At 42.5% G+C, this 18,652-nt stretch overlaps 1 pseudogene; it reads left to right on the top strand.

The window, feature by feature from the left end:
- The window catches only part of LOC102427079, a 79,206-nt pseudogene extending 63,449 nt beyond the window's left edge, over positions 1-15,757 (top strand).
- The last annotated feature ends 2,895 nt before the right edge of the window (positions 15,758-18,652 follow it).

Raw genomic sequence — 18,652 nt, forward strand, 5'->3', positions numbered from 1 at the left:
AACTTACAAAGTCTAAAACCCATCAGATACCACACATGTTAATAGAATATTATTGACTATACTAGAGGCCCGGTGCACAAAAATTTGTGCGCTGGCGGGGGGGGGGGTTCCCTCAGCCCCACTTGTGCCCTCTCACAGTCTGGGACCCCTCGGGAGATAACAACATGCTGGCTTAGGCCTGCTCCCGGGTGGCAGAGGGCAGGTCCAATCCCTAGGTGCAGCCCCTGGTCGGGTTCAGAGCAGGGCTGATTGGGGAGTTGGGGCGCCGCCCCCTGTCATGCACAGAGCAGGGCGGATCGGGAGGTTGCAATGCCACCCCCAGTCATGCTCAGGGTAGGGCCGGTTGGGGGTTTGGGGCGCCACCCCCTGTCACACTCAAGGCAGGGTCGATGGGGAGGTTGCAGCGCCACCCCCTGTCACGCACAGAGCAGGGCCGATCAGGGGGTTGGGGAGCTCCCCCCTGTCACGCACAGAGTAGGGCCGATAGGGGAGTTGGGGCACCGCCCCCTGTCACACAGAGCAGGGCAGATCAGGGGGTTGGGGCACTCCCCCCGTCACATTCAGGGCAGGGCCGATGGGGAGGTTGTGGCTCCACCCCATCACACACAGAGCAGGGCCAATCAGGGGGTTGGGGAGTTCCCCCTTATCAGGCACAGAGCAGGGCCAATCAGGGGGTTTGGGTGCCTTCCCCTGTCATGAACAGAGCAGGGTGAAATAGGGAGGTTGTGGCCCCACCCCCTGTCACACACAGAGCTGCAGTGTGATCAGGGGGTTTGGGCGCTGCCCCCTGTCACGCTGCTCCAGGGGCCAGGAGGCCTTGTGGCTCCGCTGATCCCAGTGCTGGGAGGCCTTGCTGCTCCGTTTGACACTAGGGCAGTGAGGCCTCGCTGCTCAGCTGATCCCGGTGCTAGGAGGCCTCGTGGCTCCGCTGATCCTGAGGCATGAGGCCTCACGGCTCCGCTGATCCCGGTGCTGGGAGGCATATTACCCTTTTACTATATAGGATAGAGGCCTGGTGCACGGGTGGGGGCCGGCTGGTTTGCCCTGAAGGGTGTCCTGGATCAGGGTGGGGGTGCCTGGCCAGCCTGGATGAGGGGATGATGGCTGTTTGCAGCTGGTCACACCCCCTTCAGGGTGGGGGTCCCCACTGGGGTGCCTGGCCAGTCTGGGCGAGGGGCTGAGGGCCGTTTTCAGGCTGGCGGGTGACTGAAGCTCCCAACCTCTCCTTTTTTTCTTTTTCTTTTTTTATTCTGGGATTTATTTACCTTCTATGGCTGTCACTGGAACTGAGAGCCGGCTTTAGCTCTGAGGCTCGGCTCCAGCTCTGAGACCTCGGCTGCTGAAAGCAGGTATCTGGGTTTGTTTGGGTTCTATAATTGAAACACTGTTGCAACTCCAGCTCGGCCGGCTGGCTGAAAGCATGGGGTTTGTTTCGCTTCTATAATTGCAATATAGTTGCTTAGAGTGCAAGCTCAGAGCCCAGCAGTGGCAGGCGGGGAACCTTGGCTTCCTCCTTCACTGGAGCAAGCAAGCCTCTTGTTCACTTCAGCTGCCTGGCTGCCGGCCACCATCTTGGTTGACAGTTAATTTGCATATTGCCCTGATTAGCCAATGGGAAGCATGTCGGAGGTACGGTTAATTACCATGTTTCTCTATTATTAGATAGGATTTCTTATGCTGTACTTTACATTCCCCTGACTATTTTGTAACTACCAATTTGTACTTCCTTTTTGTTGTTGTTTGTTAATCCCCACTTGAGGATATTTTTCCATTGATTTTTTAGGGAGACTGGAAGAGAGAGGGAAAGACAGAGAGAAACATTGATGTGAGAGAGAAACACATCAATTGGTTGCCTCCTGCATGAGCCCTGAACAGAGCTGGGCCGAGGAGGAGCCTGCAACCAAGGTACATGCCCTTGACTGGAAGTGAACCTGGGACCTTTTGGTCTGCATGCTGATGCTCTATCCACTGAGCCAAACCAGCTAGGGTGTGTGCTTCCTTTAAAAAAAAAAAGTAATTCCTTATTGTTGAAAGTATTACATACATTGCCTTTTTTCTCCAATTGGTCTGCCCCCTATCCTAGGTGTTCAGCATCTTTTTGTCTGTGTCCATGGGTTATTTGATTAGCTCCCTCCCTCCCATCCTACCCCCACGTTCCCCCTGAGATTCCACACTCTCTTGCAGGCTCTCATGTCTCTGGATCCACTCCTTTTATCAGTTTACTAGAGGCCTGGTGCATGAATTCATGCACAGATGGTGTCCAGCCAGCCTGCCCCGATGGGCGTGAGGCCAGCCAGGGGGAAGCCGCCCCTTCCCCCCCGATCAGGCCAGTTGGCCAGCCACAGTGCAAGTCATAGCGACTGGTTCTGGTATTCCAGTTGCTTTGCTTTTATATATGTAGATTTTTTGTTACATATATTCCACATATGAGAGAGATCATGTGATACTTGTCTTTTTCTGGCTTATTTATTTCACTTAGCATGATATTGTCCAGGTTCCTTCACATTGTCTCAAATGGTAAGAGGTTTTTTTTTTATTGCTGCTTAGTATTCCGAGGTATAAATGTACCACAGTTTTTGTTTTGTTTTTAATATATTTTACTGATTTTTTACAGAGAGGAAGGGAGTGGGAGAGGGATACAGAGTTAGAAGCATCAATGAGAGAGAAACATCAATTCAGCTGCCTCTTGTACGCCCCCTACTGGGGATGTGCCTGCAACCCAGGTACATGCCCTTGACCGGAATCGAACCTGGGACCCGTCAGTCCTCAGGCCAACATTCTATGTGCTGAGCCAAACCAGTTAGGGCGTACCACAGCTTTTGTATCCACTCATCTACTGATGGCACTTGGGCTGTTTACAGATCTTAGCTATTGTAAATTGTGCTGCTGTGAACATAGGGGTGCCGACATTGTTTCTAATTGGTGCTTGAGGTTTTCTTAGGATATATTCCCATAAGTCGGATCATCAATAAAGAAATTTTAAAAATTTTTTAAAAAAGAATTCCTTCTTTTTTACCACAGTAGATTCCTTCTTTTTTTTTTTTTTTTACCATTGTGTGTATATACAACAGTTTTTAAATCCATTCATCTACTGATGAGCACTTAGGCTGTTTCCAAATCTTAGGTATGGTGAATTGTGCTGCTATGAACATAGGGTGCATATATCCTTTCTGATTGGTGTTTCTAGTTTCTTGGGATATACTCCTAGAAGTGGAATCACTGGGTCAAATGGGAATTCCGTTTTTAGTTCTTTGAGGATACTCTGTACTGTTCTTCATAGTGGCTGCACCAGTCTGCATTCCCAAAGCAGAGAAGGAGGATTTTTTTTTCTCCGCATCCTCTCAAGCACTTGTCTTTTGTTGATTTGTTGATGATAGCCATTCTGACAGGTGTGAGATGATACCTCATTGTTGTTTTGATTTGCATCTCTCAGATGATTAGTGACCTTGAGCATGTTTTCACATGTCTCTTGGCTTTCTGAATGTCCTCTTTTGAAAAGTGTCTATTTAGGTCCTTTGTCCATTTTTTGATTGGATTGTTTATCTTGCTTTTGTTAAGTTGTATGACTTCCCTGAAAATGTTTGAGATTAAACCCTTATCAGTGTTAACATTGGCAAATATGTACTCCCATGCAGTGGGCTTTCTTGTTGTTTTGTTGATGGTTTCTTTTGCTGTGCAGAAGGTTTTTATTTTGATGTAGTCCCATTTGTTTATTTTCTCTTTAGTTTCCATTGCCCTAGGAGTGGTATCGGTAAAGAAATTGCTTCAGCATATGTCTGAGATTTTGCTGCCTGTGGATTCCTCTAGTATTTTTATGGTTTCCCATCTTATGTTTAAGTCCTTTATCCATTTTGAGTTTATTTTTGTGTATGGTGTAAGTTGATGGTCTCATTTCATTTTTTTGCATGTATCTGTCCAATTTTCCCAACACCATTTATTGAAGAGACTATCTTGACTCCATTTTATGGTCATGCCTCCTTTGTCAAATATTAATGGAACATAATGGCTTGTTTCGATTTCTGGGTTCTCTGTTCTGTTCCATTGATCTATATGCCCGTTCTTGTGCCAGTACCAGGCTGTTTTCATTTTGGTGACTTTGTAGTATAACTTCAAATTTTGTGTTGTGATTCCTCCGACTTTGTTTTTCTTTCTCAAAATTGCTGCAGCTATTTGGGGTCTTTTTTGATTCCATATACATTTTTGGAGTATTTGTTCTAGCTCTGTGAAATATGACATTGGTATTTTAATGGGATTTCATTGACTCTGTAGATTGCCTTGGATAGTATGGACATTTTAATGATGTTGATTCTACCAATCCATGAACAGAGTGAGAAGAGAGAAACATGGATCAGCTGCCTCCTGCACATCTCCCACTGGGCATGTGCCCGCAACCCAGGTACATGCCCTTGACCAGAATTGAACCCGGGACCTTTCAGTCCGCAGGCCGACGCTCTATCCACTGAGCCAAACCAGTTTTGGCTGCCATTGGTATTTTAATGGGGAGTACATTGAATCTATAGATTGCTTTGGTTATTATGGACATTTTAATGATGTTGATTCTACCAATCCATGAACATGATATGTTCTTCCATCTGTTTATGTCTTCCTCTATTTCTTTTTTCAGTGTCCTGTAGGTTTCTGCATATAGGTCTTTTACCTCCTTAGTTAAGTTTATTCCTAGGTATCTGAATTTTTTTGGTGCGATGGTAAATAAGATTGCTTTTTTTAGTATCTCTTTCTGTAAGTTCACTATTGGTGTATAGAAATGCCATAGATTTCTTGGCGTTAATTTTGTGTCCTACATTGCCAAATTCATTTATTAAGTCTAATACTTTTTTGATGGAATCTTTAGGGTTTTCTATGTACAGTATCATGTTATCTGCGAATAAGGACAGTTTTACTTCTTCTTTTCCAATTTGGATGCCTTTTATTTCTTCTTCTTGTCTAATCGCAATGGCTAGTACTTCCAGTACCATGTCAAACAGGAGTGGTGAGAGTGGGCATCCCTGTCTTGTTCCTGTTCTTAAGGGAAATGGTTTTAGTTTTTGCCCATTGGGTATGATGTTAGCTGTGGGTTTGTCATATCTTATTATGTTGAGGTATGATCCTTCTATTCCCACCTTGCTGAGAGTTTTTATCAAGAAAGGGTGTTGGATTTTGTCAAATGCTTTTCTGCATCAATTGATATGACTGTGTGATTTTTATCTCTCAATTTGTTTATGTGATGTATCACGTTTATTGATTTGCAGATATTGTAGCATCCTTGCATCCCTGGGATAAATCCTACTTGGTCATAGTGTATGATCTTTCTGATATAATGCTGGATTCGATTTTCTAGAATTTTGTTGAGGATTTTGGCATCTATGTTCAGGAGGGATATTGGCCTGTAATTCTCTTTCTATGTGTTGTCTTTATCTGGTTTTGGTATTAGGGTATGCTGGCTTTATAGAATGAGCTTGGAAGTGTTCCTTCCTCTTGAACTTTTTGGAATAGTCTGAAGAGGGTAGGGTTTAGTTCTTCCTTGAATGTTTGGTAGAACTCCCTTGTGAAGCTGTGTAGCTCTGGGCTTTTGATTGCTGGAAGCTTTTTGATGACTGCTTCAATTTATTCCATAGTTATCAGCTTATTGAGAATTTTAGATTCTTCCTGATTGAGTTTTGGAAGGTTGAATTTTTCTAAGAATATGTTCATTTGCTCCATGTTGTCTAGTTTGTTGGTTTAGAGTTGTTCATAGTATTTTTTAACAATCATTTGTACTTCTGTGGGCTCTGTTGTTATTTCACCTCTTTCATTTCTGATTTTGTTTATTTGGGTCCTCTCTCTTTGCTTCTTGGTGAGCCTAGCTAGAAGTTCATCAATCTTGTTTATCCTTTCAAAGAACCAGCTCTTGGTTTCATTGATCTTCTGAATTGTTTTTTGGTCTCTATGTCATTTATTTCTGCTCTGATTTTTATTATCTCCTTCCTTCTGCTCACTCTGGGCTTTCTTGTTGCTCTCTAATTCTTTAAGTTGTAGAGTTAGATGATTTACTACCATTTTTTCTTGTTTTTTGAGGTAGGTCTGTAGAGCTATAAACCTCCCTCTCAGGACTGCTTTCATTGTGTCCCATAGATTTTGGATTGTTGTGTTTTCATTGTCATTAGTTTCCCGGATGTTTTTAATTTCTGCTTTGATCTCTTTGGTAACCCAATCATTGTTTAATAGCATGCTATTCAGCTTCCAAGTGTTTGAATTTTTTGGATTGTCTTTATTGTAGTTTGTTTCTAATATTATGCCATTGTGATCTGAGAAGATGCTTGATATGATTTCAATCTTCTTCAATTTGGGGAGACTTTGTTTGTGACCCAATATGTGGTCTATTTTTGAAAATGTCCCATGTGCACTTGAGAAGAACGTATATTCTGTGGCTTCGGGGTGAAATGTTCTGAAGATTTCAATTAATCCATCTGATCTAGTGAGTCATTTAAGATTGATGTTTCTTTGCTCGTTTTTTTGTCTAGATTATTTATCCAGGGATGTCAGTGGTGTATTAAAGTCCCCTACTATGATTGTATTGTTGTCTATCTCTCCCTTGATATCTTCCAGGAGTTGTGTTTGTTTTTTTTAATGTATTTGGGTGCCCCTGCATTGGGTGCATATATGTTTATCAGGGTTATATCCTCTTGTTGAATCAATCCCTTTAGTATTATAAAGTGGCCTTCCTTATCTCTTGTTATGGCCTTCACTTTGAGGTCAATTTTGTCAGATATAAGTATTGCTACCCCAGCTTTTTTTACATTTCCATTTGCCTGAAAGATATTTTCCATCCCTTCACTTTTAGTCTGTGTGAGTCCCTTGTTCTAAGGTGGATCTCTTATAGTCAGCATATATATGGGACATGTTTTTTTGTCCATCCAGCCACTCGATGTTTTTTGATTGGAGCATTTAGTCCATTTACATTTAAAGTTATTATTGACTAGAGGCCTGGTGCATGAAATTCGTGTATGGAAGAGGGGGTTACCCTCAGCCCAGCCTGCACCCTCTCAAATTGGGGACCCCTTGAGGGATGTCCGACTGCTGGTTTAGGCCCGATCCCACAGGGACAGATGGACATCTCTCTCACAATCTGGGACTGCTGTCTCCTAATTGCTCACCTGCCTGCCTGCCTAATTGCCCCTAACTGCCCTCCCCTGCCGGCTTGGTTGCACCCAACTGCCCTTCCCTGCTGGCCTCATCTCACCTGCAATGGCCCTCCCCTGCTGGCCTGATCTCACCCCCAACTACCCTCTCCTCCCAGCCTGGTTGCCCCCAACTGCCCTCCCCTGAAGGCCTGATCTCGCTCCAACTGCACACCTCTGCTGCCCAAATTAGTTCTGACTGGTCGGTTTCAATGCCAGTCAGCATCAAAAGCTCTGCCTCCTAGGCAGCCATTGGCTCCCCCACAGCACCCAGATTTGGTTCTGATTGGTCAGTTTCTATGACAGTCAGCATCAAAAGTTCCACCTCCTAGGCAGCCAGTGGTTCTTCACCCACATTTGGTTCTGATTGGCCAGTGTCTATGCCAGTCAGTGTCTCCAGGCCTATCTCTGGGTCTGATCAGAGAGGCGGAGCTGAACAGCAGCCCCAGCAGGGGCCTGGAGAAACAGAAAGGCCCAACTGCTGGGGAAGCCCGGAAAGAAAGGGAAAGAAAGAGAGAGGCAAGTACTCACTAAGGCTGTGGGTCAGATCCTGCCTCTCTCTCTGGGTCTCAGCCCCCTGGGCAGTCAGTGCTGGGTTGCCAGGCTGCAGCGGGGCAGTCAGGACTTCTGGGTTGGTTAGCCTTCGGTTGTATGACCCTGGGCTGTTATATATTAGGATAGGTACTTGTTTGTAGCTATTTTTATTTTTTGTGCCTGTGTTCTTTCTTACCTTTTTATTTTCTTCTTTTTTTTTTTTTTTTTTTTTTTTTTTTACACCAGTCCCTTTAGCATTTCTTGCATTGCTGGCTTGGTAGTGATAAACTCCCTTAGCCTTTTTTTTTTTTTTTTTTTTTTTTTTACTGTGAAACTCCTTATTTCCTCTTCAATTTTGAATGATAGCCTTGCTGGGTAGAGTATTCTTGGATTCAGTCCCCTGCTTTGCATCACGTTGTAAATTTCCTTCCATTCTTTTCTGGCCTGATGTGTTTCTGTTGAGAAATTATTTGATAATATGTCAGATCCCTTGTACGTAACTTCCTGTCTCTCTATTGCAGCCTTTAAGATTCTCTCTTTGTCTTGAACATTAGCCATCATAATTATGTTGTGTCTTGGTGTGGGTATTTTCAGGTTCATCTTGTTTGGGACTCTCTGTGCCATGGTGGTTCGATAAATTGAAGGAAAGAAGTGTTTATAGATTAGACATGTGCAATATATAAGAAAAGTTTTAACAGAATTATTCCTTTCAAGGGCACAGGCCTGGGTTGTGTTAAAAAAAACAGCAAAGTAAAGTCCCCCAAAGATAAAAAAGCAAGCAAAGAACATCAGTAACCAAGTTACATTACAGACAGACAAGAACTTTTACTAGATAATGACTTTCACTAGTTAATGGCTGATGACTTGAGAGGGAGAGCAGGAAGGGTCCCCAAGATAAGAATTCTTGTCAGCTGCTGGGAAGTTCCTGCAATCCCTGCCACATGTTCAGCCTACCACAGGTAGCTGGGGCCTCTAGCAAAGTAAAATATGCCCTATCCTTAAACAAACAAAACCAAACAACAAAGACAAGAAACAACAATCAACAGAGACACTGTATGGACAATTTTTACAGGCGCGTATAACCCACAGCCAAGACTTAATGAATCAGAGTCCTTTTCTTGGATCTTTCCGATGTGTTACAGTGCCTGGGGCTTACAGCCGGAATGCGGCCCAGAGGACGCCCAGGTGGGGTTGCCAGTAAACACCCACAAACAGCCTTTTGTTCACAGATCTCATATTCTTCTCTCAGAATTATATATTGACTCGAGTCCAGTGTTCTTTTGCCCAAAATCTGCCAGTCCCAAGGCATGTTATGGTAATTTTCAGACAAGGCATGAAGGAGTCCTTTTGTAAATGGCCCATTTTCTCTCATACTTTTCCTTATTTCATTAGAGGTATTAAAGGAGAGGGGTTCATGTATCCAATTACCTTGCATCTTGCATAAATGGGCAAGTCAAAACCTCTCCTAACATAGCTTGCCTGACACATGATGCCATAACTGAGGATTTGATGAGCCTTCCCACACTGGAGGCGGAGGATCAGGGGCCTTCGGTATTTCCAGCTTTACAGGCTCTACTTCAGGAGGAGGGGGTGGTGACAAATCCTCCTGGTGTTCTGTAGGCTTTTGATCCTCGATATGAAGTGGGCACGGTGCAGCTTGAAGAAGCACCCACATAATTAAAGATGACAATGGCACTTGTTTTCCCTGGGCCTGATTTCTCTTTAAATGTCTACCTACCTATTCCTACAGAAGAGGTCTAATGTTCCAGCATCAGGGATCCAAAGGTTATCCTATCTAATAAAGAGGGAATATGCTAATTGACCGTCACAAGCTGGCAGTGCCCACAGCCAATAAGGACAGAATATGGTAATTAATTGTCGCACCCTCAAAGATGGTGGCACCCACAGCCACAAATGGCGGCGCCAAGTCCCCTTAACCCCCTGGAGGGGCAGTCACTGAGAATGGCTGGTACCGCCCCCAGGCGGGTCTGGCTGCTTCGCGCACTTGCCTCCAGAGTACCCCAGTCCCCTCAGCACCCCAGTCACCCTGGGCCGGCCCGAGGCGCAGGCAAGTGTGGGATGGTGGCTTCCCAGCAGCCCAGGGCCACCAGAGGCTCAGGTAACCAGGGCCAGCCGAGCCTTGTGCTGCCAGAAGTGGAAGCAGCAGAGGTCTGATGGGGGCATTGCCTTCTCTGATCACCAGGTTGCTTCCTGCCCCTGAGGGCTCCCAGACTGTGATAAGAGACAGGCCGGGCTGAGGGTCCCCATTCCAGTGCATGAATTTTCATGCATCAGGCCTCTAGTAAGTTATAATAGTCTGCAAAAGGCCCCTTTAATTGTTTCCTTATAACCGAGGCACCATTTGCTTTTCACAACTTTTTAAACACCGTTATATATTGTTGCCATCTGTGGTATAACCAGCGGGGCATTGGCCTGGCACAATCTGGTTGCCGACACTACCCCCCATCTTTACTGCCTGTCCCCATCAGGGGCATCCCCATCTATGGGGTGACCTGCAGGGTTTTCAGGACTCCCACTTGCATCCCACCTTGGCCTGGCACTGCCCGGTCACCTACCCACTCTCATTGGGGCCCATCGGGCCAGCATTGCCTCCACTGCCGCCTGCTGCTACTGCCACGTAGCCTACACCCGCCTTCTTTTGTGCCAACCCCTGGTGGTCAGCTCAAGTAATAGCAAGCTGTGGAACTCCCGGTTGGTCAAACACCTGGGACAATTTCCATATTAGCCTTTTATTATACAGAATACTATCTTTAGTTTAATGTGTATTCTTGCCTCCTTTGTCAAGTATTCCGTGACCATAATGACATGGGTTTATATCTGGGTTCTCTGTTCCGTTGCACTGATTTATTTGCTCTTTTTAGGCCAGGACCATGCTGTTTTGATTACTATAGCCTTGTAGTACAGTTGGATATTAGGTAGTGTGATTCATCCACATTTGTTCTTCTTTCTCAAGATTGCTGTTGCTATTATAGGTGTTTTGTGGTCCATATAAAACTTTTGAATAGTCTAGTTATGTGAGATCTATCTTGGGTATATTGATAGGAATTGCATTGAAGCTGTAGATTGCTTTGGGTAGTATGGACATTTTAATTATATTAATTTTTCCTCTCCATAAACCCATATATGATTCCATTTATATTTTACAATCTAATTTGATTTTACATTTAATTTTCTTTTGTATAAGTTTCAGGTGAAATTAATTTCAACATGAAAATATTGCAGATTTCAATTAAGGCCCTGTACATGCCAAGTCTTAAATTGTTCCTCAAGGTCCAGGCCCCAGTTAGAGTGTCACAATTCTGCCAGAAAGACTTCTTTTGAATGTGAACTTATGATTTCAATATACATGTCTATGTGTCCTAAAAATCAGTATGAAGTAACTGTCAGGCTCATGAGTAGAGGACTTTTGTGGTGGGGTAAGTTGCCCTATCTTGCTCATGCCCAAGCTCTAACTCTAACATCCTATCTCCATGAAATGAGAGAGGCAAAAGAAGGTCAAACTGAGTTACTAACAAATACTATGAAAATAAGTCATCATTCATACTCCTCCACAAGAATATTTTCATTCATTCAGGTGTATCTGACTACTTCTAATAATCTGGAGTACTTCCTGTCAATATGGCAAATTTTGTTCTCATTTGAATTTTCACATACCTCCTGGCCTCTCCTGTTTGGTGATGAGAATAGAAGAGCAAGCTACCAGGCCTTTATTATATTCACAGTGACTAAAACTTTATGCAGATATGACAGTATGTTTCATGGACAGCTGCATCAAACGGTGGTTATAATGGAGATGAGTTTTCTCACAAGGAATCGATGGGCTTAAAATAGAAGTGTTTTAATGTGTTAACATAGAAGTTGTTCAAGGTGGTCTTTACCCTGACATTTGAGAGCAATGAAGACTTGAAGCGATCACAGTAAAATCATACCAATAAGTTCCATGTGTTCTTGAGGAAGTGAGATTGGCAAATTAATAATAGTCTTACTACAATCAAGTCATATACTGAATGTTGGGGACCATGTGTCCTATGTGAACTTCTTATGAATTATGTATAAGTTCCCAGTTCTGTCTATCTTACCCATATTCCTCTATGCCTATGTGGGATGTTTTAGGACTCAGTGGCCTTTGTGGATGTTAATGTGGAGTTCACCACAGAGGAGTGGGCTTTCCTGGATCCCACCCAGAAGAAACTCTACACAGATGTGATGCTGGAAACCTTCTGGAACCTGGCATCAGTTGGTAGGTATCACAAATTTTTTAAAAACATATTTTTATTAATTTTAGGGAGGAAGGGGAGGGAGAGAATGAGAGCAAAATCAATGATGAAACAGAATCACTGATTGGGTACCTCCTGCATGCCTCACACTGGGGATCTAGCCGAAAAATCAGTGCTACTAGAAATTCACCTGTGACCTACTGGTTCATAGGTTGACGGTCAACCACAGAGCAACTATGGTCTGCAACAACTTGTTACTTAGGCAATTAGAAAACTAGTGTTGCTTGCTCATTAGTGCCGTTTCAAGAACTGAAATATGGAAAGGGAATACTTTGGTAATTAAACCAGGAATGATCACAGCTCATTGTATACCTAAAATCTAACCATTTTTTAAATTCTTTAATAGTGTATAATGATTTTTCTAGCATGTATTTTAGATGAACAATGTGAGGAACATGACAGTGAAGATCAGTATGAAAATCATGGGATGAATCTTAGGTGAGTCGCATTGCCATGACAAAGCATTAAGAGCATCTTTGTGTTTTTTTAAAATAGGTTTTTATATTTTTTATTTATTTATTTATATATTTAATATTTTTAAAATTTATTTCAAAGAGGTAGGAAGGAGAAAGAGAAAGAAACATCAATGATGAGAGAGAATTATTGATGACTTCCTCCTGCATGCCCCCCATTCAGAATCATGTCCAGAACCTGGGAATATGCCCTGAGCAGAAACTGAAGATGACCACCTGGTTCAGAGGTCCGTGCTCAAGCACTGAGCCTCGCTGGTGGTAAAAAATATGTTTTTATTGATATTAGTATGTGGAGGTGAGAGGGAGAGATAGAAAAATCAATAGACCTCTTCCTGCATGCCCTGTACTGGGTTTAATATAAGTCTGCAGTCTGGCCATGTTCCCTTTTCAGAGAATTAAATCGGTAAGCCCCTGGTGTCTGGGTTCATTCTGAACCACTGAGCAATATGGGCCCAGTCCACAAAAGAATCTTAAAAACAGATAATTCAGTTGTATCAGCCCAGTTTTAAACGTATTGATTTTTAGAGTAATCTCATCAAAATGTTTTTCCTGAACTATGACCTAGATGTTTAGTGTATAAAAGATAATGCTACTTGGAAACAATATACAGAAGTACCATTAAGTACACTTATATTCCTATAAATGTTTTCATAATAGCTATGATCCAGCCTATATCAGAAGTTTTAAGATACCCACTTTCAAAAAGGGAATGTTCAGAAACTCCACCCTTTCTTTGAAAATACTGAATATGTCATGCTATTAATAAATATTAAATGGTTAACAGAGTATTCATAATATGCTTCTGATTTTTACAGCCGTCATATGGTAGAGAGACTCTGTACAAGGAAGGATGGTAGTCAATGCAGAGAAAACTTCAGCCAGATTCCAAATCATAATGAAAAGAAGGAAACTCCTACTGGAATAAAACAACCTATATCCAGGTTGTGTAGGCAAATCTTCATGCATTATTTATCCTTGAATAACCACCTGAGCTCTCACATTGGACCCAAACTATGCCTGTGTCAGGAATATGAAGAAAACCCTTATAAATGTAAGGAATCTGAGAAAGCTTTCAAGCCTCACCAACATATTCAAAGACATGGAAGCAGTCCCAGTGGAAAAGCTTTCCACTATTCAACTTCCCTTAGAAATCATGAAAGAATGCATATCACTGGGAAACCGTATCAGTGTAAGCAATATGGGGAAGGCTTTAGTCGTCTCATTTTCTTTAAACTTCACGAAAATACTCATAGTGGAGAGAAACCATATCAAACTAAGCAATGTGGCAAAGCTTTCAGTTCTCCCAAGTACTCTGGAGAAAATGAAAGAACACACACAGCAGAAAAGCCCTATCGATGTCAGAAATCTGGAAAAGCTTTCAGTTCCACTTCTCTTAGAAATCAGGAAAGAACATACACTGGTGAGAAACCTTATGAATGTGGGAACGTCTTCAGTTGGCTCAGCTCTCTTGGAGAACATAAAAGAAGTCAGGCCAGAAAGCAGCCTCATGAATGTAAGGAATGTGGTAAAACTTTCCTTTATCCCTTTTTACTTAAAATTCATGAAAGGAGGCATACTGGGGAAAAACCCTATGAATGTAACCATTGTGGTAAAGCTTTCTTTCATCCAACTTCCTTCCGAAGTCATGTAAGAGCTCATAATAAGGAAAAATTCTATGAATGTAAGCAATGTGGGAAAGCCTTCAGTTCTCCTGGCTCTCTTGGAAAACATAGAAGAAATCATCATAGAAAGAAGGTTTATGAATGTAAGGAATGCAGTAAAACTTTCCTTTATCGGTATTCCCTTAGAATTCATGAAAAAACTCATACTGGCGAAAAACCCTATGAATGTAAACATTGTGGTAAAGCTTTCTCTTATCTAACTTCCCTCCAATGTCATGAAAGAACTCATAATAAGGAAAAACCCTATGAATGTAAGCAATGTGGGAAAGCTTTCCGACATCCCATTCTTCTTAGAAATCATGAAGGGATGCATACTGGGGAGAAACCCTATGAATGTAAGCAATGTGAGAAAGCCTTCAGTTCTCCCAATTCTCTTGCAACACATAAAAGAAATCATGATGGAAAGAAGCCTTATGAATGTAAGGAATGCGGTAAAACTTTCCTTTATCAATATTCCCTTAGAATTCATGAAAAAATTCATACTGGCGAAAAACCCTATGAATGTAAGCATTGTGGTAAAGATTTCTTTCATCGGAGTTCCGTACAACGTCATGAAAGAACTCATACTGGGGGAAAACCCTATGAATGTAAGCAATGTGGTAAGACTTTTAGTTTTTCCAAATCTCTTAGCAATCATGAAAGAACACATATTATGGAGAAAACCTATGAGTGTAAGCAATGTGGGAAAGCTTTCAGATATTCCATATCTCTTAGAAATCATGAAAGAATGCATACTAGAGACAAATCCTATGAATGTAAGCAATGTGGGAAAGTTTTCAGACATTCCACTTTTCTTAGTAATCATGAAAGAATGCATACTGGGGAGAAACCCTATGAATATAAGCAATGTGAGAAAGCCTTCAGTTCTCCCAATTCTCTTGCAACACATAAAAGAAATCATGACGGAAAGAAGCCTCATGAATGTAAGGAATGTGGTAAAACTTTCCTTTATCCTTCTTTGCTTAGAATTCATGAAAGAATGCATACTCGGGAAAAACCCTAAGAATGTAAGCATTGTGGTAAATATTTCTCTCAACGAACTTACCTCCGTCGTCATGAAAGAACTCATACTGGCATAAAATGCTATGAATATAAGCATTGTGATAAAGGTTTCTATTATCTGTTTTCTCTCTAACATGAAAGAACTCATACTGGGATAAAACCCTATGAATGTAAGCAATGTAAAGCTTTCTTTTGTGCACATTCCCTCTAAAGTCAAGAAAGAATTCATAATAAGGGAAAACCCTATTAATGTAAGCAATGTGGATAAAACCTTCAGTTTGCTCACACATCTTCAAAGACATGAACAAACTCATGATGGGGGAAAACCTTATGAATGTAAGCAATGTGGGAAAACTTTCCGTTGAATTTCACATCTTCGAAGATATAAAAGAACTCATGATGGAAAGAAGCCTCATGAATAAGGAATGAGGTAAACCTTTTTGTTATCCCCTTTTCTCGTAGATGTCATGAAATGTATACTGGGGAGAAACACTATGAATGCAAGAAAGCCTATAGTCATCCCAGATCCTTTCAAATTCACAAAAGCTCTCATAGTGGAGAGAAACCATATCAATGCAAAGAATATAGTAAAACCCTCAGCTTCAGGTTCTAACTAGTTTTTACAGACATGTGAAAACAAAAATGTATTGATAAACACTGTTAATGTAAACAATAGCAAAGAGCCTCTCAGCTGTGCCATCATGTATGATTATGCATATTGAGGATGGACCCTAGAAATGTAAGAGGGTTAGAAAGCATTCATTTCTTTCAGTGTATTGTAAAGGATGAAAGAACTCACTGAGGAGAAGGCCTGTCATGTAAAGATTGTAGAAGAGCCTTTGGCCATCCTAGTTCTTTACAAAATCATGAAGGGACTCACAGCCAAGAATAAGTATGAACATAAGGAATGTGGGAGAGCCTTTCTTAGACATGTGAAAATGCACCTGGAGAAATAGTGTATACATATAGAGAAGGTGGGGAAGCCTTCAGCTGTCCCTCTTTCTTAGAAAGGTCATGAAATAAACTCAAAGTGGAGAATTGTCTTGAATGTAAAAATGTAGGAAACCTTCATGTTACTTCATATCCCCACAATACCATGTGATAATGTACACTGTATAATTGACAATGAAAACTTTAAAATTTTAACACATATTTCCAAACTAGTTTGAAGACTGCACTGAAAAAAATCCTGTTAGTGTAACTAATTGGTACATATAAGTTGCAGATTAAGTCACATACTTCACGAAACTCACAGCTTTAAAGTTCTATAAACTTTTGACATATTTGCTCATTATCAGTACTCATTCTTTGTTAGTTTTTTAAATTGCATTTTTGGAATGAGGAAGAGAGAGAGTAGTGGAGAGAAACATTGATGTGAGAGAGAAACATAAATAGTTGTCTTCCTGTGTGCCTTTCCAAAGATCGACCCTGTTATACCCAGTAATGTGCCCTCACAGGTATTGAATGTATAGGCCCTACACACATATCTTTTTTTATTTTTTAATTAAATTCTTTTTCAATTTTTTAACAGCACTTGAAACTCACAGTTATCTAATCTAATAACAACCATGCAAATTTACCGTACCTTTGCTATGCCTGAAGCCATGCCCACCAGCCAATCAGTGCGACTATATGCAAATTAACCCAGCCAAGATGGCGGCCGGCAGTCACGGAGCTGGAGCGAGCAGGAAGCTTGCGTGCTCCAGTGATGGAGGAAGCCAAGCTTCCCGCCTGCTGTAGCTGGCTCTGGGCTCCACTGAAGGCAACAAAGTTTCAATTATAGAAGGTAAATAAATCCCAGAATAAAAAAAGAAAAAAAGGAGAGCCTGGGAGCCTCCGTCACAAGGGGGATTGGCCAGCCTGAAAACGGCCCTCACCCCCTCACCCAGACTGGCCAAGGAACCCAGTGGGGACCCCCATTCTAATGGGGGTGTGGCCAGCCTGAAAACAGCCATCAGCCCCTCACCCAGGCTGGCTAAACCTCCATGGGGTGAGGGTCCCCACTGGGGGGCGGGGCTTGACCACCCTGCAGAGAGCCATCAGCCCTTCACTCAGGCTGGCTAGGCACTCCAGTGGGGACCCCCACCCTGATCCGCGACACCCTTCAGGGCAAACCAGCCAGCCCCCACCCATGCACCAGGCCTCTATCCTATATAATAAAAGGGTAATATGCAAACTGACCCTAACAGCAGAACAACTGGGAATGATTGGTCACTATGACACACTGACCACCAGGTGGCAGATGCTCAATGCAGGAGCTGCCCCCTGGTGGTCACTGCGCCCCACATGGGGAGCTCTGCTCAGCCACAAGCCAGGCTGATGGCTGCCAGCACAGCGGTGGTGGCGGGAGCCTCTCTCGCTTCCTCAGCAGCACTAAGGATGTCAGACTGCAGCTTAGGCCTGCTCCCTGCTGGCAAGTGGACATCCCCTGAGGGCTGCCGGGCTGCCAGAGGGATGTCTGATTGCCAGCTTAGGCCCAATTCCCCGGGGAGTGGACCTAAGCCAGTAGGTGGTCATTCCCCAAGGGGTCCCAGGCTGCAAGAGGGCACAGGCTGGGCTGAGGGACCCCCACACCCTGAGTGCACAAATTTTTGTACACTGGGCCTCTAGTTTTAGTTAATAAGTATGTGTTATATATTTGTATTTACTTATAGTTCACTGTAGAGTCCCATGTGAATTATTTTCATGTTTGGTTTTTGTGTTGCTTTTAGCTGGGAACTATGCTATAAAGTTTACATTAAGAAAATATTTTAGTTTGTTTTTCTCAATCTTGGCCTTGACAGCCAAGAAGATTGTCAAAACTGCAAGCCACTGCTTTACTTCCCTTGATGTCAGGTATAGGCTTTACAGTTGTTCAGAATTCAACAGTAAAGATCCAGCATAGGTTGGCTTTTCCTGCAAGCCCATAGGTGTCCACCAGGTAACAAATGCAGACTGTCATGTTTGAGGCTGTTTTCTGAAGGGTACGCACTGTTGATTGCATTTGCATGAGGTCTTATTTGGCTAGTAATCATCTTGTCCTGTTGTTACTACTACTGACTGTGATTCAGATCCCATTGTGACAGCTGCCATGGTGCAGTGCCAAGGAGCCCCGTGACAGTTTGTTCTTGTACCACCCTCTGCAGTGAGGGCTCTGAGCCAGTCCTTCCATGTGAGAATCGGCACTTTCCTCATTGCAGGCAGACTCTGATGTGTGCTGTCACTCAGAGATGAGTGTTAGCTCAATGTTTTCATTTGTCTTTGGTTGTATTGATTAAAGTTATGTGCATTTTTCTATAATAATTGCATCTGTAATTTTTAAGGAAGTATTAACTGTTTCCTAAGCACTCTTCTGTGAAGAACTATTTTGTTTTTATTTCCTGAGGCTATATTTAAGTATTCGTTGGAATTAGGTAATTTCAGGTCATTTTGTAATTGTTTTCTTTTAATACATTCTGAATCAAAATTATATGTGTACAAATTCAGATGTTTTCCTCAAGTTACATTTTTAATTTCTTTATCACTTT

Source organism: Myotis lucifugus, unplaced genomic scaffold, assembly GCF_000147115.1.
Source record: "Myotis lucifugus unplaced genomic scaffold, Myoluc2.0 scaffold_462, whole genome shotgun sequence".
Classification (NCBI taxonomy): domain Eukaryota; kingdom Metazoa; phylum Chordata; class Mammalia; order Chiroptera; family Vespertilionidae; genus Myotis; species Myotis lucifugus.